Source organism: Helianthus annuus, chromosome 15, assembly GCF_002127325.2.
Source record: "Helianthus annuus cultivar XRQ/B chromosome 15, HanXRQr2.0-SUNRISE, whole genome shotgun sequence".
In the NCBI taxonomy this organism is placed as follows: Eukaryota; Viridiplantae; Streptophyta; class Magnoliopsida; order Asterales; family Asteraceae; genus Helianthus; species Helianthus annuus.
Window position 1 is genome coordinate 159,503,752 of NC_035447.2, and position 7,273 is coordinate 159,511,024.

Consider the following 7,273-nt stretch of genomic DNA (forward strand, 5'->3'; position numbering starts at 1 on the left):
GAAACTTAAAGATTTGTTTGCCAAGCCCTCAGTTGATTGTATATCTGCTGCAAAAGAGACCCAGGATGGGAACTTGTTGTCTTCTATTCGGTATGAACACACAGAATCTGTCAAGTCGATCAGTAAGATTATTTCAAGTATATTGGAGGAACATCTTCACTACCAGATTCCCTTATTGAGTCTTTTTTTCAAAGATCTATCCATTGAATCAACTGAACTGATTACATGTTTAGCACCTTTATCATTACCAGCATCGTTCACAACTGCTAATGACAAATATTATCAAGCTGTTGATTGCAATCACTTGCAGATGGTGCAAACAGAAGACAAAATGCCACTGAACCTAAAGGAATTATTGTCGAGTACAAAAGCGAAATTCTTATATTTGCAATCTCAAATTCAAAATTCCCTGAAACAAATGGAGAGTCAAATAGAAGTGCTAGCCACTGCTGCCCAGGGATACCATAAAGTGGTTCAGGTATACATGAGTTCATGCAATATGATCCAGTTTCTATATGGAAGTTTTCGAGGTATAAATACGGTGATTGATTGGACTGGGGAAGATGGCTCATTTGTTGCTTTAGACCCTTTGAACCTGAATAAAGATGGAACGAAGTTGCTCCAGTTCAACCGTATCTTTGGTACAACCGCCAGTCAAACAGTTGTATTCGTGGACGCCCAACAACTTATTAGTTCGATTATGGCAGGCTACAATATGTGCGTTTTTGCATTCGTGAAGTCAACCGCTGATGTCTCAACTTAATGAAAAATAACTACCTGAACCGTGCGGTTCGTTCATCATTTCTAACTCCCCAACGTAGTTGGTTCCACAGTATAGTGATGGTTCTTGTAAATGGCGAGTCAACTCACCGTGGTTGTTACTTGGTGGACTTGACAAGATGTGCTAAATCAGATGCAACGCAGGTTATCACAGTGAATATGCAATGTTTGATTGTTCTACGTTCCTTGCTACTGGAATCTGTTTTCGTCCTTAAACCACCACCAGAACCGCCTCCGTCTCGCACACGTCCCCATTGCATTGTCCTTCTCCTATCTCGTGTGCTGACCCGATCCTTCTTTTACAAACTTGCCGATCCTCATTCCACCACACTTCCAAGCTCTTTAGCTAGCATCTTACAATTTGGTTTTGATCATCTTATCACTTGGTTTGTTTTCAAGCATTGCTGTAACCGAATCACCCTAGATATAAACATCTTGCCACCATCATCAAGCTCTCTACCTGAGAATTATTTTCTACAGCTATATGTTTATTTCACGCAATTGCAAGAAGCGAGCAGTATGTCTATAGCACATGGATACATTTGTCCATATACATCAGCATTTCTACACCGTGTCCATGAGGGGACCCGAACTCTTGCTGCTTATCTCTTCAACCATGCCTGCTTGCTTTCACAGCTAGACTTTCTCTTATGCTTGTTTTGCAATATGCCTCCTTGTGAAGAAGCATGGCTAACGCTTTCCAAAATTGCACAATTGGTTCCTGTTATGACCTTATTTGCTGCACTTTATGGACATCAACCATTAGCAATTGCTTGTTACCTCCTTCCGTGTTATGTCATTGTCATTTTGGAAGCCCAGCGGCTGGAACAGCCTAATGAGCTCCTTCTTCTCAAGAGCGATTTTACACTACTTACAATCCGAATGCTTTCACATAATGTAGCTACTTTTCACCTTGAGGACAAGGTGAATTTTAATGGAGGCGGTAATGTTATGAACCTAATGGGCCTGAGCCAACAGGCCCAGCTCAAGACACCCATCAAGTTACACGGACCTGTCAATTGGGGGAAAGAAACATGGTGGTATATAAAAAGGTATAGAACCGAAACACAGGGCATGAATGAATATTGTTAGAAGGTTATTGGCTTCTTCTTCCCACCTCCTACTCTGTAAACCCTAAGCTTCCCATCCCCTTCTTCTTCAGTTATCTTGCATTACATTCTGTTCTTATTTGTACTAGTTCAGAAACTTAATAGAAACCTATAGATTTATAGGTATTTGCATTTCCTGTTGAGTTGTGAAATAACCAGTCACAACAATATCAATCCTAATATGTTTGGCATGCTGATACTGAAAGGGTCACAAAACAATAATGGTGCAGAGTAAGGGATCATCACTAAAGCTCAAGCATAAACATTTGATGGCAGCATGTCTTTCTTAGGCACTGCACGTGATATATTTAGCGTTAGCACTGGATTAGAAAATAATTTTGAAGCCACAAACAATAGCCATTCATAATATGAGGTTAGCCGGCAGATGATAAGAAGACACAAATGCCAAAATGTCATTCTTTTTGCAGTCTATTGAAATGGGGTGTCTAGAGTAGCATAAGTTGTTGAAAGAAAGCCATTCATCATCACATAAAGAAAAGCATTGTGTTATTTCAATCGGAAAAAAACAAGGAACTGGGCATAATCAGCCAATCAAAATACAAAGGAACAAGTTTGAGTAGAATCACCTGCTAATCACTTCTTCTTCCCAGGCTTCTTGACATTTTGCTGCTTTTGTGGCTTACGCGCTCGTGTAAGTGCAAATTCTCCCAACTTGTGCCCTACCATAGCATCTTTAATCTGAATCGGGCGATGTTTCTTTCCATTATGGATGGCAATACGATGGCCCACCATTTCAGGAATAATCATAGACGCACGAGACCATGATTTTATGACATGTTTCTCACCACTTTCATTGAGCTTGTTTATCATTTTCTTTAAATGATTAGCTACAAAAGGGAACCTGTTTATAAGTGGTGCCATTGACAGACAGACAGACAGAATCAATCAAGCTTCTTTCTTCCACAAACACCTTAGGTCAGACAAAGGGAGAAATATGAGGATTCAATCAACCAATTTTGAGCCTAATCGAAAAGTCAAAAACACGGCAGAAATTAATGAGGACCTTTCAGAAAGAAGCTTGATTGATACAGGGGGGAGGGATTTGGAGACTTTTCAAGGATCGGCTAGGGTTTTAGTTTTAGAAAGACATCGATCGCACCCAAGTAGCCCTTCAACTTCAACATATTTGCACTTGTGGTAACTATGGCCGAACTGTTAAAATTTGTAACACCTGGTTTCCACGATTTATACATCATCAGTAATCATATAGCAAAGAAATTCAAAAGTGACCAAAGGAAAAAATAAGTTAATATAAAAAAGGGTTTTCTATTATTTATTTTTTTTCATATTTCCCCTTGAAAAACTTTGAAATTCCATATATATCCGAGTCAAAAATTAAATTGCATATTTCCCCTTTATTAACTAGTAAAATTGTAAATTTACTCATTTTGATTTAATTTGTTAAAATTAAATTATAGAAAGACTATTTTACCCTTTATTTTATTAAACTTTACAAAATTACATATTCATCATTTTTTTACTAGTTTTTGTCTTTTTCACTACTTGCATTTTTTCATTAAGTTATTTTGTTCATTATTTTTTCTCACGAACTAGAGTAACAATCATAAAAAATACAACTGACAATCATCTAAAAAAACAAAATGCCAAAATGTTAATCCATTACAGTACCAAAAAAATCACCCCTAAAGAACAACCACAAAAATTCCATTTAACAATATCCAAAAATGAAAAAGATAAATGCCATTTTTTTTACCATTTGGGGTAACAATATCCAAAAAGGTAAATTGCTCGACTTATTGAAATCGGTTTTCTTCCTGAAAATAAACGACTCGCAAGTTTATAACCGAAAGATGTTGCCTTTACGTAACCATCACTCACCTTTTTTCAAGAACCTTTCGTGCAGATTCCAAATCTCCAGCCTTACAAAACCCAAAAATAATAGCGTTATAACTAGACAAATCAGGCTCCACACCTTTTGATATCATTTCATCCAACAACTTCCTAGCCCTAGCACATTCTTTATTCTTACACTACCTCAAAATTCTATGATTATAAGCGATCAAATTCGGCTCCAAACCGTTTTCAAAAATCCGTTTCACCACCGCATCGAACGCGCTCTTTTTCCCACTATCCAAATACCCTCTGATTTCACATCACCTTTACTTTCCATCTCAGTAACCAACTCATGAGCCTGGTCAACCCGACCTGCTTTAACATGAGCCTTTAATACCAGATTAAACGACTTAACACCCGGCGAAACGCCCATCTTTTTTACGAATGTTTCATAAGTCTGATGAAACTTATCATCATGAATCTTGTTATCCAGCATCATAGAAAGCACCCCAAAAAGGATTGAGAAGAAGATGTCTGACTGAAAAGTCGAGCGTGTGAATCTAGAATGATAACTATGAACCTAAATTTTTCTGTAAGCAAGATCTTTTAATTTAGAGGTGGGTAGTTTTGTCATTTTAATAGAGAAGGGGAAATATTTAATTTTTATTTAGGCCTGGGTAAATATGCAATTAAGGGTGTTTTTAAGGGGAAATATGTAATTATCCCTATAAAAAATCGTTCTTTATGTTAACAGCAGATTACAAACTATGTCTCTTGTCTTTAAAAAAATACAAAAAAAACGTACTCAATGTTTGCAAACCCTTGCATATTATGTCCTTTATCCCTAATCCAATTAGTTTTCATGGTTAAACCTAACCAAGTAGACCCCACTTAAAGATAAATTAGTCCTTTTACCTATTTATATTTAAAGAATATTTTAATAAATAACCTGCCACCACCTAATGTGACACCCGACTATTTAGGTTGTACCGTACAAATGTAACACGTGTTATGAATAAATAAAAAGGCTGTAACAGATTGATATTGATGTTTATATGTGATATTTGATGTGTTGGTAAATCCAAATTCCGATAAAAATTATGTTAGCAACAATAAGATAAACGCTTATCGCGTAACGAACAAAATTCGAAACAAACATCGGTGACCACCCGATCAATGTTAAAATCCTAAAATAATTTGTTATGATTAGAATGGTAATTTTAATCATGTTCGGAAGGAAAAATAAATTAAAACGGTAAGAAACTATATTTTTCGAGTTTGAGCACGTACCACGCGATACTACGCGTATTTGACAAAATACTATCCACGCAGCCAGTTGTAACACCCCGGAAATATAAAACTTTATATTAGAATTATAAAGTTTAAGTAAACAAGAATTAATTAACTAGGAATTTATAACCTAGTTAACTACAAGTCAAAAAATAACTTAAATAGGTTTAAAACAACAAAACTCTATGTTAAACAAAGGTGAGGGGCCAATGTTGTCAAAAATTGAAACTTATATTACTGATTTTAATTAAAACAAAAATCAAACCCCTCAATTGAGAGGTCTGATCGATCAGAACAACAAAGGGGCGACACCCCCACTCTCAAACCCTAAAATTCTACTAAATTCTCAAATTGAAGGCCCAAATCAGGTTGAAATCAAAATCTGAACATAAAGTTGTGATCATCTCGTCTAGAGGATCATAAGGTATGTCGAATTAAATCATTCTGATTCAACCCAAATTCTTGCATATGATTGAAATTTGAATGTTGAGCTTAATTAGGTGATTGTAAACATGAAATTGGGAGTGATATAGGGTTTAGGGACAAACCCTAGATGATTTCTTGTCAAATCCTTGCATGATGATTGTATGGATCGAAATCACCATAGTGGGTGATTAATATGTTAGTAGAACTTGATAAACACTAGGATTAAGATTCTTGTCTAGTGTAAATTGAAATTTTGAGATAATCCCTAAAATTATTGATGTTAAAAATATGTGTATATTGTCAAATTGAAGTTAATTTGAATGATAATTTCAAGTCAGGAACTTGGTTTAGATTATGTAGAAATTTGACCTGCTAGGTGTTTGATGAAACGCCTAAATTAGGGTTAAAATGTTAAAGGTTGGGTAAAACGCAGATTTGAATATATTAAGAAAATGATGCGTTAAAGCTTAAGAAAGAGTTCTAAACTTGTTATGAATTGAACTCTTTAGGCAAGGAACCCGGAACGTCGAGCGGACACGCCGGAGGGGATACACGTGGAAAAGGAGTGTTTTAAAGGTACGTGACTTTAGTCTCGTTAAATTGTGCATATTTGTTTGAGTTTAATGTATAGATAGAATCGAAGCGTGAAAGACGCGTTTGATGCATTCTAAAGTGGCGTAGTTCACTCGAACATCAAACGGGTCAAAATAAAGACTTGGGATTGGGTTTGACTTGTTAATAAAGTGATAGTTTCACTAGATAGTCAAACGTGTTGAATAGATGTTATAAGAGGAATCACGACAATAGTGACCATGATTGTTACTTGAATTAATATCGTTAAATTGATAAAGAACCGTTTGGTAGGCATCACATTGGAGGATTTTCCATAAGATGAGCCAACGGGTCGAATAATGGTGTAAATTGTAGCATTGGTGTCTAATTACTTAGCAAAAGTGACATCAAGCACAAGAGCATTAAGCCATGGAATTGGTAAGGAAATGCGAGTGGTGTTAAGCCCCGGATGTTGGGTGAAAACGCCTCAAGGTTACTATTGTACGGTAGCAAAGTTGTGTAAATATAGTGGGTCGAATATCTAAATAGAGCTTTTAGTGACTAAGCCCGTAAACCAAATTTTCGGGATAACAATTATGGTAGACACGTCGGTAATTTAAATACGGTCGTGTAGGAAAAAGAATCACTAAAAACGGACTTACGGATCATAAGTTATGGCGATTTTAAGTTGGGATTGAATATACTTGGAGCTGGGAATGTACAGCATCAGCTGAGCAAACATTCTGTGAAAAACAGGGCTAGGCGTGACGCCTATGCCCTTGGCGTCACGCGACGCCCCCTGATCCGAGAAAATTTTATTTTCTTGATTGTTTGATCCTTGGAACTTGTTTATACCCATTGTAGCTTTATCAAAACTAACATTTGTTGTGGTTTTGATCTTAGATGTTGGAACTAACCAGAAGATGATCGAGCTAGCTTTTGAAGAACCGAACACTATTTACAAGCTTTCGCAATAGTTTAACTCTTAATAAACTATGTTTATGGAATGTAAACAATTAACAAATAAACTTTTGAGTGTTTTAACTTAGTCTTTAGTTGACTAAGCTTTTCGCTACTTATGAACTTGACGTATGAAATCTATGTTAACTAGGCATCTTTTGTTTAAAATAGTATGAATTATTATTAAATTCAAGTATAAATTTAAGGGTGTTACACCAGTCAAGGCAACTGGTAATTATTTCAGTGATATTTTAGTGAGATTATTTTTATAGAATGATAAAAATAATTTAAAACGCACTAAAACGGGATTAAAACACTAGATAAAATACCCGGTATCAAGT

General features: G+C 35.9%; 1 long non-coding RNA gene across 1 annotated transcript; it reads right to left on the reverse strand.

Annotated features, from left to right (window-relative positions):
- Positions 1 to 1,987: 1,987 nt before the first annotated feature.
- LOC118487286 lies at positions 1,988 to 3,069 on the reverse strand. The gene is made up of 2 exons (XR_004881225.1): positions 2,477 to 3,069; positions 1,988 to 2,182 (listed from the first exon to the last, which is right to left on the reverse strand). It is a non-coding gene; the product is annotated as an uncharacterized LOC118487286 (long non-coding RNA).
- Positions 3,070 to 7,273: the final 4,204 nt, after the last annotated feature.